This window comes from Oncorhynchus nerka, linkage group LG5 (genome assembly GCF_034236695.1).
Source record: "Oncorhynchus nerka isolate Pitt River linkage group LG5, Oner_Uvic_2.0, whole genome shotgun sequence".
Lineage (NCBI taxonomy): Eukaryota > Metazoa > Chordata > Actinopteri > Salmoniformes > Salmonidae > Oncorhynchus > Oncorhynchus nerka.
Window position 1 is genome coordinate 2,476,515 of NC_088400.1, and position 15,584 is coordinate 2,492,098.

At 51.1% G+C, this 15,584-nt stretch overlaps 1 long non-coding RNA gene across 1 annotated transcript in view; it reads left to right on the forward strand.

Annotated features, from left to right (window-relative positions):
• The window catches only part of LOC135571712 (uncharacterized), a 31,210-nt gene extending 18,462 nt beyond the window's left edge, over positions 1-12,748 (forward strand). Inside the window, exon 3 of the long non-coding RNA XR_010463874.1 lies at positions 12,687-12,748. This is a non-coding gene — a long non-coding RNA (uncharacterized LOC135571712). The remainder of the gene's footprint in view (positions 1-12,686) is intronic.
• Positions 12,749-15,584: the final 2,836 nt, after the last annotated feature.

The window sequence follows — 15,584 nt, forward strand, 5'->3', positions numbered from 1 at the left end:
AGAGGGAAGAGACAGAGAGGAAGGGTGAGGGAGAGGAAGAGACCGAGAGAGGAAGGGTGAGGAGAGGGAAGAGACCGAGAGAGGAAGGGTGAGGGAGAGGGAACGGGGCAGAGAGAGGGAAGAGACCGAGAGAGGAAGGGTGAGGGAGAGGAAGCGACGAGAGAGGAAGGGTGAGGGAGAGGGAAGAGACCGAGAGGAAGGGTGAGGAACGGGGTAGAGAGAGGAAACGGGGTAGAGAGAGGAAGAGACCGAGAGGAAGGGAGAGGAAGGGCCTGAGAGAGGAAGGGTGGGGGGAGAGGGAACGGGGCAGAGAGAGAAAGGGGAGGAAGAAGAGACCGAGAGAGGAAGAGGTGAGGGAGAGGGAAGGGACCGAGAGAGGAAGGGGAGAGGGAGAGGGACGGGCCTAGAGAGAGGAAGAGACCGAGAGAGGAAGGGTGAGGAGAGGGAACGGGGCAGAGAGGAAGGGAGAGGGGAAGAGACCGAGAGAGGAAGGGTGAGGAGAGGAACTGGGCAGAGAGAGGAAAAGACCGAGAAGAAGGTGAGGGGGAGAGGGAAGGGGCCGAGAGAGGAAGGGTGAGGGAGAGGAAGAGACCGAGAAGAGGAAGGGAGAGGAAGAGACTGAGAGAGGGAAGGGTGAGGGAGAGGGACGGAGGAGAGGGAGACCGAGAGAGGAAGGGTGAGGGAAGAGACTGAGAGAGGAAGGGGAGGAGAGGAACGTGGGTAGAGAGAGAGGGAACGGGGTAGAGAGAGGAAGAGACCGAGAGAGAAAGGGAGAGGGGAAGGGGCAGAGAGAGGGAAGAGACTGAGAGAGGAAGGGTGAGGGAGAAGGGAACGGGCAGAGAGAGGGAAGAGACCGAGAGAGGAAGGGAAGAGGAAGAGACTGAGGAGGAAGGGTGAGGGAGAGGTACGGGGCAGAGAGAGAGAAAGAGACCGAGAGAGGAAGGGTGAGGGAGAGGGAACGGGCATAGAGAGGAAGGGAGAGGGAAGAGACCGAGAGAGGAAGGGTGAGGGAGAGGGAACGGGGCAGAGAGAGGAATAGAGGGAAGGACCGAGAGAGGAAGGGGTGAGGGAGAGGGAACGGGGCAGAGAGGAGGAAGAGACCGAGAGGGAAGGGTGAGGGAGAGGGAGCGGCCGAGAGAGGAAGGTGAGGGAACGGGTAGAGAGAGGGAACGGGTAGAGAGAGGGAAGAGACCGAGAGAGGAAGGGAGAGGGAAGAGACTGAGAGAGGAAGGGTGAGGGAGAGGGAACGGGCAGAGAGAGGAAGAGACCTCAAGGAGAGAAGGGAGAGGGAAGAGACCGAGAGAGGAAGGTGAGGAGAGGGAAGAGACCAGGGAAGGAGAGGGAGCGGAGTAGAGAGAGGGAAGAGACCGAGAGAGGAAGGGTGAGGGAGAGGAACGGGCAGAGAGAGTAAGGGAAGGGAAGAGACAGGAGAGGAAGGGGTGAGGGAGAGGGAACGGGCAGAGAGAGGAAGGGGTGAGGGAGAGGGAGGCGGGGTGCAGAGAGAAGGGCCGAGAGAGGAAAGGTGAGGGAGAGGGAACGGGCAGAGAGAGGAAGGGAGAGGGAAGAGGCCGAGAGAGGAAGGGTGAGGAGAGGGAACGGGGCAGAGAGAGGAAAGAGACCGAGAGAAGAAGGGTGAGGGAGAGGGAAGAAACCCGAGAGAGGAAGGGTGAGGAGAGGGAAGAGACCGAGAGAGGAAGGGAGAGGGAAAGAGACTGAGGAGGAAGGGTGAGGAGAGGGAACGGAGCAGAGAGAGGGGAAGAGACCGAGAGAGGAAGTGGGTGAGGAAGAGACTGAGAGAGGGAAGGGTGAGGAGAGGGAACGGGTAGAGAGAGAGGGAATGTGGTAGAGAGAGGGAAGAGACCGAGAGAGGAAGGGAGAGGGAGAGGGAACGGGGCAGAGAGAGGGAAGAGACTGAGAGAGGAAGGGTGAGGGAGAGGGAACGGGAGGAGAGGGAAGAGACCGAGAGAGGAAGGGAGAGGAAGAGACTGAGAGAGGAAGGGTGAGGGAGAGGGAACGGGGCAGAGAGAGGAAGAGACCGAGAGAGGAAGGGTGAGGGAGAGGGAAGAGACCGAGAGAGGAAGGGTGAGGAACGGGGTAGAGAGAGGGAACGGGTAGAGAGAGGAAGGGACCGAGAGAGGAAGAGAGAGGGAAGAGACTGAGAGAGGAAGGGTGAGAGGGAGAGGGAACGGGGCAGAGAGGAAGGGGAGAGGGAAGAGACTCGAGAGAGGAAGGGTGAGGGAGAGAAGAGACCGAGAGAGAAGGGAGAGGGAGAGGAGCGGAGTAGAGAGAGGGAAGAGACCGAGAGAGGAAGAGGTGAGGGAGAGGAACGCAGAGAGAGTAAGGAGAGGAAGAGACCGAGAGAGGAAGGTGAGGGGAGAGGGAACGGGGCAGAGAGAGGAAGGGTGAGGGAGAGGGAACGGGGCAGAGAGAGGGAAGAGACCGAGAGAGGAAAGGTGAGGGAGAGGGAACGGGGCAGAGAGGAGGAAGGGAGAGGGAAGAGAGGAAGGAAGGGTGAGGAGAGGGAACGGGGCAGAGAGAGGAAAGAGACCGAGAAGAAGGGGTGAGGGAGAGGAAGAGACCCGAGAGAGGAAGGGTGAGGGAGAGGGAAGAGACCGAGAGAGAGGAAGGGAGAGGAAGAGACTGAGAGAGGAAGAGGGTGAGGGGGAGGGGAACGGAGCAGAGAGAGGGAAGAGACCGAGAGAGGAAGGGTGAGGGAAGAGACTGAGAGAGGAAGGGAGGGAGAGGGAACGAGGGCAGGGGTAGAGAGAGGAAAGAGACCGAGAAGGGAAGAAGGGTGAGGGAGAGAGAAGAGACCGAGAGAGGAAGGGTGAGGGAGAGGGAAGAGACAGAGAGAGGAAGGGAGAGGGAAGAGACTGAGAGAGGAAGGGTGAGGGAGAGGGAACGGAGCAGAGAGAGGAAGAGACCAGAGAGAGGAAGGGTGGAGGAAGGGACAGAGAGGAAGGGGAAGGGAGAGGAACGGGGTAGAGAGAGAAGAACGGGGTAGAGAGAGGGAAGAGACCGAGAGAGGAAGGAGAGGAAGGGAAAGGGTGAGAGAGGAAGAGACTGAGAGAGGAAGGGTGAGGGAGAGGGAACGGGCAGAGAGAGGGAAGAGACCGAGAAGAGAAGGGTGAGGAGAGGGAACGGGGCAGAGAGAGGAAGGGAAGGGAAGAGACCGAGAGAGGAAGGGTGAGGAGAGGGAACGGCAGCAGAGAGAGAAAGAGACCGAGAGAAGAAGGGTGAGGGAGAGAAGAGACCGAGAGGAAGGGGTGAGGGAGAGGGAAGAGACAGAGAGAGAAGGAGAGGGAAGGCTGGAGAGAGTGGAGGGTGGGGAGAGGAACGGAGCAGAGAGGGAAGAGGGACCGAGAGAGGAAGGTGAGGAAGAGACAGAGAGGAAGGGTGAGGGAGAGGGAACAGGGTAGAGAGAGGGGAGCGGGGTAGAGAGGAAGAGACCTAAGAGGAAGGGAGAGGGAGAGGGAACGGGGCAGAGAGAGGAAGAGACTGAGAGAGGAAGGGTGAAGGGAGAGGAACAGGGCAGAGAGAGGAAGGAGACTGAGAGAGGAAGGAGAGAGGAAGAGACTGAGAGAGGAAGGGGGTGGGAGGAGAGGGAACGGAGCAGAGAGGGAAGAGACTCGAGAGAGAAGGGTGAGGGAGAGGGAACGGAGCAGAGAGAGGGAAGAGACTGAGAGAGGAAGGGTGGGGAGAGGAACGGGCAGAGAGGGAAGGGCCGAGAGAGGAAGGGTGAGGAGAGGGAAGAGACCGAGAGAGGAAGGCTGAGGGAGAGGGAACTGGGCAGAGAGGGAAGACCGAGAGAGGAAGGGTGAGGGAGAGGGAAGCGACTGAAGAGAGGAAGGGTGAAGGAGAGGAAGGGCTTGAGAGAGGAAGGGTGAGGAACGGGGTAGAGAGAGGGAACGGGGTAGAGAGAGAGGGACGGGGTAGAGAGGGGATGGATAGAGAGAGGGAACGGGCAGAGAGAGAGGAAGAGACCGAGAGAGGAAGGGTGGGGAAGAGACCGAGAGAGGAAGGGAGAGGGGAAGAGACAGAGAGAGGAAGGGAGAGGAAGAGACAGAGAGAGGAAGGGTGAGGGAGAGGGAAGAGACCGAGAGGAGGAAGGGAGAAGGAACGGGGTAGAGAGAGGGAAGAGACCGAGAGAGGAAGGGAGAGGGAAGAGACTGAGAGAGGGAAGGGTGAGGGAGAGGGAACGGGCAGAGAGAGGGAACGGGTAGAGAGAGAGGAACGGGGTAGAGAGAGGGGACGGGGTAGAGAGAGGGGATGGGATAGAGAGAGGGAGGCAGGGCAGAGAGAGGGAAGAGACCGAGAGAGGAAGGGGTGAGGGAAGAGACCGAGAGAGGAAGGGTGAGTGGAACGGGGTAGAGAGGGGAAGAGACCAGGAGAGGGGAGCAGAGAGGGTGGAAGAGACCGAGAGAGGAAGGGAGAGGAAGAGACCGAGAGGAAGGGAGAGGAAGGAGACAGAGAGAGGAAGGGAGAGGGAAGAGACAGAGAGGAAGGGTGAGGGAGAGGAAGGAGACCGAAGAGAGAAGGGAGAGGGAAGGGTAGAGGAGGAAGAGACCAGGAGGAAGGGTGAGGAGAGGGAAGAGACCGAGAGAGGAAGGGGAGAGGGAACGGGGCAGTGAGGATGAGGCGGTGTATATGAGAGAGAAACCATCCCCTTACCTCACCACGGGGTTTAGTTAGTTAGTTAGTTAGTCTACATCCCTCTCAGGGTTTTGGGGGTGGTAACAAGTGATGCTGGAGTTAGTTTGTGTTAAATGTTTCTCTGCCCATAAAGGGTTGTACAGTGGAGTGTTGGAGGCCTGACAGGCTGAATAGTTCAACTGTTGAGTAGCAGGAACACAACTACAGTGTTTTCCCCTCCTCCTGCTCTTCTCTCTCTTTCTCTCTCTCTCTCTGTCTCTCTGTCTCTCTCTCTCTCTCTCTCTCTCTCTCTGTCTCTCTCTCTCTCTCTCTCTCTCTACTTTCTGTCTCTTTCTCTCTCTCTCTGTCTCTGTCTCTGTCTCTGTCTCTGCCCTCTCTCTGTCTCTGTCTCTCTCTCTCTCTCTCTCTCTCTCTCTCTCTCTGTCTCTCTCTCTGCTTTCTGTCTCTCTCTCTCTCTCCTCTCCTCTCTCTCTGTCTCTCTGCTTTCTGTCTCTCTCTGCTTTCTGTCTCTCTCTGCTTTCTGTCTCTCTCTGCTTTCTCTCTCTCTCTCTCTCTCTGCTTTCTGTCTCTCTCTCTCTGCTTTCTGTCTCTCTCTCTGCTTTCTGTCTCTCTCTCTCTGCTGCTCTCTCTCTCTCTCTGCTTTCTCTCTCTCTCTCTCTCTTTTCGTTCTTTCTTTTTTTTCTTTCTTTCTTTCTTTTCTGCTTTCTGTCTCCTTTCCTGGACCCAGGTCAAGATCACTGAATTATGATCCACTGAGCTTTCTGATTCATTGTTTTGTACTTGTACCAAGGCTGAGCGCTGCCGAAATAGTGATCCAACTGATAACATTATTTTTAAGGTCCATTAAACACACATTAAATACAGAGGTATCTCACACACACACCCACACACACAAACATCTGGATGACCACTAATACAGAGGTATCTCACACACACACACACACACACACACACACACACACACACACACACACACACACACACACACACACACACACACACACACACACAAAACATCTGGATGACCACTAATACAGAGGCATCACACACACACTGTTTTCTGTTGTGCCTTGTTTTTATTGGCACTGAACAGATCTTCCTGTACAATGAGTCCAATGCTGAATGGTGTGAGATGGGACCGTGTGTCTGTGTGTGTGTTCAGAAGTTTGGTGTGTGTGTGTCTGTGTGTGTGTGTGTTTCAGAAGTTTGTGTGTGTGTGTCTTTGTGTGTTCAGAAGTTTGGTGTGTGTGTCTGTGTTCAGAAGTTTTGTGTGTGTGTGTGTTCAGAAGTTTGGTGTGTGTGTCTTTGTGTGTTCAGAAGTTTGGTGTGTGTGTGTCAGAAGTTTGGTGTGTGTGTGTGTGTTCAGAAGCCTGGTGTGTGTGTCTTTGTGTGTTCAGAAGTTTTGTGTGTCCAGAAGTTTGGTGTGTGTGTCTTTGTGTGTCCGTTCAAGTTTGGTGTGTGTGTGTGTTCAAGTTTGGTGTGTGTGTGTCTTTGTGTGTGTTCAGAACTTTGTGTGTGTGTGTTTCAGAAGTTTGGTGTGTGTCTTTGTGTGTGTTCAGAAGTTTGGTGTGTGTTTGTGTACTTTTCAGCGTGTCTGTGTTTTGTATGTTGGAAGTTAATAGGTCATTGCTGGGGTCAGAGTTCAGGAATGTGAGTCTGCTGTCTGGGCCTGTTTGTCATGGCTGTGTTCCAGAGTCAACATTCCACTACTCCTCTGTATTCTGAGAACAAAATGTCATGTCTGTGTTCCAGAGCCAACATTCCACTACTCCTCTGTATTCTGGGAACAAAATGTCATGTCTGTGTTCCAGAGCCAACATTCCACTACTCCTCTGTATTCTGAGAACAAAAATCATGTCTGTGTTCCAGAGCCAACATTCCACTACTCCTCTGTATTCTGAGAACAAAATGTCATGTCTGTGTTCCAGAGCCAACATTCCACTACTCCTCTGTATTCTGAGAACAAAATGTCATGTCTGTGTTCCAGAGCCAACATTCCACTACTCCTCTGTATTCTGAGAACTAAATGTCATATCTGTGTTCCAGAGCCAACATTCCACTACTCCTCTGTATTCTGAGAACAAAATGTCATGTCTGTGTTCCAGAGCCAACATTCCACTACTCCTCTGTATTCTGAGAACAAAATGTCATGTCTGTGTTCCAGAGCCAACATTCCACTACTCCTCTGTATTCTGAGAACAAAATGTCATGTCTGTGTTCCAGAGCCAACATTCCACTACTCCTCTGTATTCTGAGAACAAAATGTCATGTCTGTGTTCCAGAGCCAACATTCCACTACTCCTCTGTATTCTGAGAACTTCTGAGAACAAAAAGAACAAAATGTCATGTCTGTGTTCCAGAGCCAACATTCCACTACTCCTCTGTATTCTGGGAACAAAATGTCATGTCTGTGTTCCAGAGCCAACATTCCTACTCCTCTGTAATTCTGATGTCATGTCTGTGTTCCAGAAATACATTCCACTACTCCTCTGTATTCTGGGAACAAAATGTCATGTCTGTGTTCCAGAGCCAACATTCCACTACTCCTCTGCTTTCTGAGAACAAAATGTTCCCCCTCTGTCTTTCGCTCATCCTCTTTCTCTCCTTTCTCCCGTTTCTCTGTCTCTCTTTCAAATTTGTATTTGTTCATTTAATTTAACAGTTATTTTAATGGGCAAGTCAGTTAAGAACACATTCTTATTTTACAATGACGGGCCTCCCCTAAACCCTCCCCAAACCCCGGCCAAACCCTCCCTAACCCTCCCCTCCCTAACCCTCCCCTAACCCTCCCTCCCCCATAACCCTCCCCAAACCCTCCCTAACCCTCCCCTCCCTAACCCTCCCTAACCCTCCCCCTCCCACCCTCTCCCTCCCCAACCCCTCCCTAACCCTCCCCTCCCTCCCATAACCCTCCCCTCCCATAACCCTCCCTAACCCTCCCCTCCCCTAACCCTCCCTAACCCTCCCCTCCCATAACCCCCCCAAACCCTCCCATAACCTCCCCTAGCCCTCCCCAACCCTCCCTCCCTAACCCTCCCCTAACCTCCTCCCCTAACCCTCCCCTCCCATAACCCTCCCTAACCCTCCCCCTAACCCCTCCCCTCCCAAACCCTCCCTAACCCTCCCTAACCCTCCCTCCCATAACCTCTCCCCTAACCCTCCCCTAACCCAGACGACGCTGCGCCAATTGTGCACATCCGTATTTCACCAAATAACTTGGTCAAATAACTCAAGCGAGAAAAGCTAAGGGAGTAATATAATTAAATTGTAAAAAAAAAATATATATATATATATAAAACAAAAAGTAAAAAAGAGTAAAAAATGTTTATGTAATTTGGGTTGGTTTATGGAGTGAATTTAGCTGGGTCCATGTCTTCTACAAAGGAAAGGTTGCCAGATTTGATAACATGTCGGATCCCCCTAACTGAGAACTTCCTTTATCCAATGAAGTAGGAGGAAACCCATCCTACCACTTAAATAGTAGAGAAGACGTCTAGCTAGAAGAGTAGTACATACATGTTGCCCATAGGACTGTTTAGAGGGGCCTCCTTCGGTGTCACTCCATAGATCTGTTTAGAGGGGACTCCTGCGGTGTCACTCCATAGATCTGTTTAGAGGGGCCTCCTGTGGTGCCACTCCATAGATCTGTTTAGAGGGGCCTCCTGTGGTGCTACTCCATAGATCTGTTTAGAGGGGCCTCCTGCGGTGCCACTCCATAGAAATGTTTAGAGGGGCCTCCTGTGGTGACACTCCATAGATCTGTTTAGAGGGCCTCCTGCGGTGTCACTCCATAGAACTGTTTAGAGGGCCTCCTGTGGTGCCACTCCATAGATCTGTTTAGAGGCCTCCTGCGGTGTCACTCCATAGAACTGTTTAGAGGGCCTCCTGCGGTATCACTCCATAGAACTGTTTAGAGGGGCCTCCTGCAGTACCACTCCATAGAACTGGTTAGAGGGCCTCTGTGGTGCCCTCCATAGAACTGTTTTAGGGGGCCTCCTGCAGTGTCACTCCATAGAACTGTTTTAGAGGGGCCTCCTGTGGTGCCACTCCATAGATCTGTTTGAAGGGGCCTCCTGCGGTGTCCTCCATAGAACTGTTTAGAGGGCCTCTGTGGTGCCCTCCATAGATCTGTTTGAGGGGCCTCCTGCGGTGTCACTCCATAGGAGCCTGTTTAAGGGGCCTCCTGTGGTGCCATTCCATAGATCTGTTTAGAGGCCTCCTGCGGTGTCACTCCATAGATCTGTTTAGAGGGCCTCCTGCGGTGTCACTCCATAGATCTGTTTAGAGGGCCTCCTGTGGTGCCCTCCATAGAACTGGTTAGAGGGCCTCCTGCAGTACCACTCCATAGAACTGGTTAGAGGGGCCTCCTGCGGTGCCTCCATAGAACTGTTTAGAGGGGGCCTCCTGTGGTGCCACTCTATAGATCTGTTTAGAGGGCCTCCTGCGGTGTCACTCCATAGATCTGTTTAGAGGGGGCCTCCTGTGGTGCCACTCCATAGAACTGGTTAGAGGGGCCTCCTGCAGTACCACTCCATAGAACTGGTTAGAGGGGCCTCCTGTGGTTCCACTCCATAGAACTGTTTAGAGGGGCCTCCTGCAGTGTCACTCCATAGAACTGTTTAGGGGCCTCCTGTGGTGCCACTCCATAGATCTGTTAGAGGGCCTCCTGCGGTGTCACTCCATAGAACTGTTTAGAGGGGCCTCCTGTGGTGCCCTCCATAGATCTGTTTAGAGGGCCTCCTGCGGTGTCACTCCATAGAACTGTTTAGAGGGCCTCCTGTGGTGCCATTCCATAGATCTGTTTAGAGGGGCCTCCTGCGGTGTCACTCCATAGATCTGTTTAGAGGGCCTCCTGCGGTGTCCTCCATAGATCTGTTTAGAGGGCCTCCTGTGGTGCCACTCCATAGAACTGGTTAAAGGGGCCTCCTGCAGTACCACTCCATAGAACTGGTTAGAGGGGGCCTCCTGCGGTGCCACTCCATAGAACTGTTTAGAGGGGGCCTCCTGTGGTGCCTCCATAGATCTGTTTAGAGGGCCTCCTGCGGTGTCACTCCATAGAACTGTTTAGAGGGGCCTCTGTGGTGCCTCCCATAGATCTGTTTAGAGGGGACTCCTGCGGTGTCACTCCTTAGAACTGTTTAGAGGGGCCTCCTGTGGTGCCATTCCCATAGATCTGTTTAGAGGGCCTCTCAGGGTGTCACTCCATAGAACTGTTAGAGGCCTCCTGTGGTGCCACTCCATAGATCTGTTTAGGGCCTCCTGCGGTGTCACTCCATAGAACTGTTTAGAGGGGCCTCCTGCGGTACCACTCCATAGAACTGTTTAGAGGGCCTCCTGCGGTGCCACTCCATAGAACTGGTTAGAGAGGGGTGCCTCCTGCGGTACCACTCCATAGATCTGTTTAGAGGCCTCCTGCGGTGTCACTCCATAGGGCTGCCCAGGGGGCCTCCTGTGGTGCCTCCATAGGCTGTTTAGAGGGGCCTCCTGCGGTACCCTCCATAGAACTGGTTAGAGGGGCCTCCTGCGGTACCCTCCATAGATCTGTTTAGAGGGGCCTCCTGTGGTGCCACTCCATAGATCTGTTTAGAGGGACCGCCTGTGGTCACCCTCCATAGATCTGTTTAGAGGGGCCTCCTGTGGTGCCACTCCATAGATCTGTTTAGAGGGCCTCCTGCACTGCCACTCCATAGATCTGTTTAGAGGGGCCTCCTGCGGTGCTACTCCATAAATCTGTTTGGAGGGGCCTCCTGCTACCCACTCCATAGATCTGTTTAGAGGGGCTCCTGCGGTGCTACTCCATAAATCTGTTTGGAGGGCCTCCTGCACTGCCATAGATCTGTTTAGAGGGCCTCCCTGCGGTACCACTCAAAAATTGTTAAACAAATCAAAATATATTTTCAGTTCTTCAAAGTAGCCACCCTTTTACTTGCCTTTGACAGCTTGCACACTCTTGGCATTCTCTCAACCAGCTTCGCATGGGAATGCTTTTCCAACAGTCTTGAAGGGTTCCTACATATGCTGAGCACTTGTTGGCTGCTTTTCCTTCACTCTGCGGTCCGACTCATTCAGACCATCTCATTTGGGTTGAGGTCAGGTGATTGTGGAGGCCAGGTCATCTGATGTATCACTCCATCACTCTCCTTCTTGGTCAAATAGCCCGTACTCAGCCTGGAGGTTTGTTGGGTCATTGTCCTGTTGAAAAACAAATGATAGTCCCACTAAACCCAAACCAGATGGGATGACGTATCACAGAATGCTGTGGTAGCCATGCTGATTAAGTGTGCCTTGAATTCTAAAATAAATCAGACAGTGTCATTAGCAAAGCACCCCCACACCATCACACCTCCTCCTCCATGCTTCACGATGGGAAATACACATGCAGAGATCATCCGTTCACCCAGACCACATCTCCCAAAGACATGGCAGTTGGAAGGAAAAATCTCCAATTTGGACTCCAAACCAAAGGACAGATTTCCACTGGTCTAATGTCTATTACTCATGTTTCTTGGCCAAAAGCAAGTCTCTTATTCTTATTGGTGTCCTTTAGTAGTGTTTTTGGCAGCAATTTGACTATGAAGGCCTGATTTCACAGTCTCTGAACATTTGATGTTTATGTGTCTATTACTTTAACTGTGACGCATTTATTTGGGCTGCAATTTCTGAGGCTAGTAACTCTAATGAACTTATCCTCTGCAGCAGAGGTGACTCTGGGTCTTCCTTTCCTGTGGCGGTCCTCATGAGAGCCAGTTTCATCATAGCGCTTGGTTTTGCGGCTGCACTTGAAGAAACTTGACATTTTCCGTATTGACTGACCTTCATGTCTTAAAGTAATGATGTACTGTCGTTTCTCTTTGCTTATTTGATCTGTTCTTGGTCTTTTGCCAATTAGGGCTATCTTCTGTATACCACCCCTACCTTGTCACAACACAACTGATTGGCTCAAATGCATTAAGGAGGAAAGAAATTCCACAAATGCACTTTTGCAAGGCACACCTGCTAATTGAAATGCATTCCAGGTGACTACCTCATGAAGCTGGTTGAGAGAATGCCAAGAGTGTGCAAAGCTGTCAAGGCAAGGGTGGCTATTTGAAGAATCTCAAATCTAAAACGTAATTTGATTTAACACTTTTTTGGTTACTACATGATTCCATATGTGTTATTTCATAGTTTTTGATGTCTTCACTATTATTCTACAATGTAGACAATAGTAAAATATAGAAAAACCCTTGAATGAGTAGGTGTTTTATATACTGGTATATACTGATATTCACTGGTAGTTTTATATAAACAGTAAATACATTAAGTCATACCTTTTTTCTTAGAATGATTTCCTGTTGCATTCAAAGATAATCAACCTACAGCACCAGTCTTAACTTCACTCCTCGTATTCAGAGATAATCAACCTACAGCACCAGTCTTAACTTCACTCCTTGTATTCAGAGATAATCAACCTACAGCACCAGTCTTAACTTCACTCCTTGTATTCAGAGATAATCAACCTACAGCACCAGTCTTAACTTCACTCCTTGTATTCAGAGATAATCAACCTACAGCACCAGTCTTAACTTCACTCCTTGTATTCAAAGATAATCAACCTACAGCACCAGTCTTAACTTCACTCCTTGTATTCAGAGATAATCAACCTACAGCACCACAGTCTTAACTTCACTCCTTGTATTCAGAGATAATCAACCTACAGCACCAGTCTTAACTTCACTCCTTGTATTCAGAGATAATCAACCTAGAGCACCACAGTCTTAACTCTCATCCTTGTATTCAGAGATAATCAACCTACAGCACCAGTCTTAACTTCCTCCTTGTATTCAGAGATAATCAACCTACAGCACCAGTCTTAACTTCACTCCTTGTGTAATGAGAGATAAACATGGTAATGCTTTAAGTGATTGCACGTAAAGGAAGATAGTTCCTACATGATAGTGCTCGCTTTCTTATCCAACTGATCAAACTGTGAACCCCGTTCATTGCTGCTTGCAGGTATATATTTTTAATATGCTTTCTTTCTCTTCCATTAGGTTGGATGTCTACAGGAAAGTCCCCAAAGACCTGACCCAGCCCACGTACACAGGAGCTGTGGGTGAGTAGCCCTACACACACACACACACACACACACACACACACACACACACACACACACACACACACACACACACACACACACTTTTCTCATGGTTCAGCTGGTCAACTCACCTTTCAGTGTGCAGGTATGTACCTGTCTCCTCATGGTTCAGTTAAGTCTACTCACCTGTCAGAGTGCAGGTATTTTATTTAACCAGGAAGGGCTCAATGGGGTTTAGAATCTCTTTTTCAAGAGCGCCCTGGCCAAGACAGGCAGCACCAAGTCATTACAAAAACATTACAGACAGACAACATGAAAAACTACAAGTAATCTAGTAAAAACCATTGAATTCACAAGAGTATAACAAAATCAGAAAACAACAAATTAAAAACATTGACAGGTCAGGGAATCAGCCTCAAAATCCTTCATCAGTGATTTAAAAACATCAATCGGAACAAGTTCTTCCAGTTTAAAAGTATTTTGTAAGGTGTTCCAAGGGAGGTGGCGTCAGGAACGTCTCCATTTAGGGAGGAACGTCTCCATTTAGGGAGGTCCAGTGGAGTCAGGAACGTCTCCATTTAGGGAGGAACGTCTCCATTTAGGGAGGTCCAGTGGAGTCAGGAACGTCTCCATTTAGGGGGAGGTGGCGTGGGGAATCTCCATTTAGGGAGAACGTCTCCATTTAGGGAGGTCCAGTGGAGTCAGGAACGTCTCCATTTAGGGAGGTGGCGTCAGGAGCGTCTCCATTTAGGGAGAATGTCTCCATTTAGGGAGGTCAGTGGAGTCAGGAACGTCTCCATTTAGGGAGGTGCAGTGGAGTCAGGAACGTCTCCATTTAGGGAGGAACGTCTCCATTTAGGGAGTCCAGTGGAGTCAGGAACGTCTCCATTTAGGAGGTCAGTGGCATCAGGAACGTCTCCATTTAGGGAGGAACGTCTCCATTTAGGGAGGTGCAGTGGCCTCAGGAACGTCTCCATTTAGGGAGGTGCAGTGGCCTCAGGAACGTCTCCATTTTAGGGGGAGTGCGGTGGCCTCAGGAACGTCTCCATTTAGGGAGGTCCAGTGGAGTCAGGAACGTCTCCATTTAGGGAGGTGGAGTGGCGTCAGGAACGTCTCCATTTAGGGAGGTGGGTGGCGTCAGGAACGTCTCCATTTAGGGGAGGTGCAGTGGAGTCAGGAACGTCTCCATTTAGGGAGGAACGTCTCCATTTAGGGAGTGCAGTGGCGTCGAACGTCTCCATTTAGGAGGTGCAGTGGCATCAGAACGTCTCCATTTAGGGAGGTGCAGTGGAGTCAGGAACGTCTCCATTTAGGGAGGAACGTCTCCATTTAGGGAGGTGGGAGTGGCGTCAGGAACGTCTCCATTTAGGAGGTGGGCGTCAGGAGCGTCTCCATTTAGGGAGGAACGTCTCCATTTAGGGGGTGCAGTGGAGTCAGGGCGTCTCCATTTAGGGAGGAACGTCTCCATTTGGGAGGTGCAGTGGCCTCAGGGCGTCTCCATTTAGGGGAGGTGGAGTGGCGTCAGGAGCGTCTCCATTTAGGGAGTGCAGTGGAGTCAGGAACGTCTCCATTTAGGGAGGAACGTCTCATTTAGGGAGGTGCAGTGGAGTCAGGAACGTCTCCATTTGGGAGGAACGTCTCCATTTAGGGAGGAACGTCTCCATTTAGGGAGGTGCAGTGGAGTCAGGAACGTCTCCATTTAGGGAGGAACGTCTCCATTTAGGAGTGAACGTCTCCATTTAGAGGTGCAGTGGCGTCAGGCACGTCTCCATTTAGGAGGTGCAGTGGCGTCAGGGCGTCTCCATTTAGGGAGGAACTTCTCCATTTAGGGAGGTGCGGTGGGCGTCAGGAGCGTCTCATTTAGTGAGAACGTCTCATTTAGGGAGTGCAGTGAGTCAGGAACGTCTCCATTTGGGAGGAACGTCTCATTTAGGAGGTGCAGATGGAGTCAGGAGCGTCTCCATTTTAGGGAGAACGTCTCCATTTGGGGAGGTGCAGTGGAGTCAGGAGCGTCTCCATTTTAGGAGGAGCGTCTCCATTTTGCAGGGAGGAACGTCTCATTTAGAGAGGAACATCTTCATTTGCAGGGAGGTGCAGTGGCGTTATACACCCCTGCTCACCACACTGCTTTGATAGCTGGCCACTAGACTGACTTACCAATCTACATTTGTTTGGCTGACATGGGCTTATTGAGTGACTGTTGATGCACAGCCACATTTTGAAACTGCACCTTGTGTATTCTGTTATTCTAACTCTCAGCGGTAAGCTGAGACCCCGACTGAAAACATCATGTATTTTTTAAAATTGGTCCACGGGGTCTATAAAACGGGGGGCAGCATATGGGCCGGGGCCTCCAGTTGACCATCCCTGCTCTACACTCTCTCTCCTCCCCAACATACGATAGTGCATGCACTAGACGTATCTAGCGTCCTGCCCAGGCATCTGTAGGGAGAATTGAGGTGGGGAACTCTTTGCCTGCCCAAAACATTTCTCTGACAAATCTTTTTAATAAATAATTATAATAAAACGTAGGCTTTTAAAAGGAAGATCAGTCATTCATTTATCATCAGAAAATGAAGTAAACATGACCCATGGGCATAACGCCACTAGGTAGGTGGATACCTGTCATTACTCAGGAGAAACGTAACCGTGTGTAAGAGAATGTTAATGATTACCTGTGCCCCGCCCCTCTGCCCTCAGGCATTCTAGAACTGTCAGTCAGTCCTCTGGTATCCAGTGGAATCTTTTGTTTCTTTGTTCTGTCATGTTGTTTTCCTGTTTTGTCACCAGGCTGTCACCGTGTCGGCCCTGACAGTGATTATACACTGGGATTACTAGGAGATCAGCTATGTGG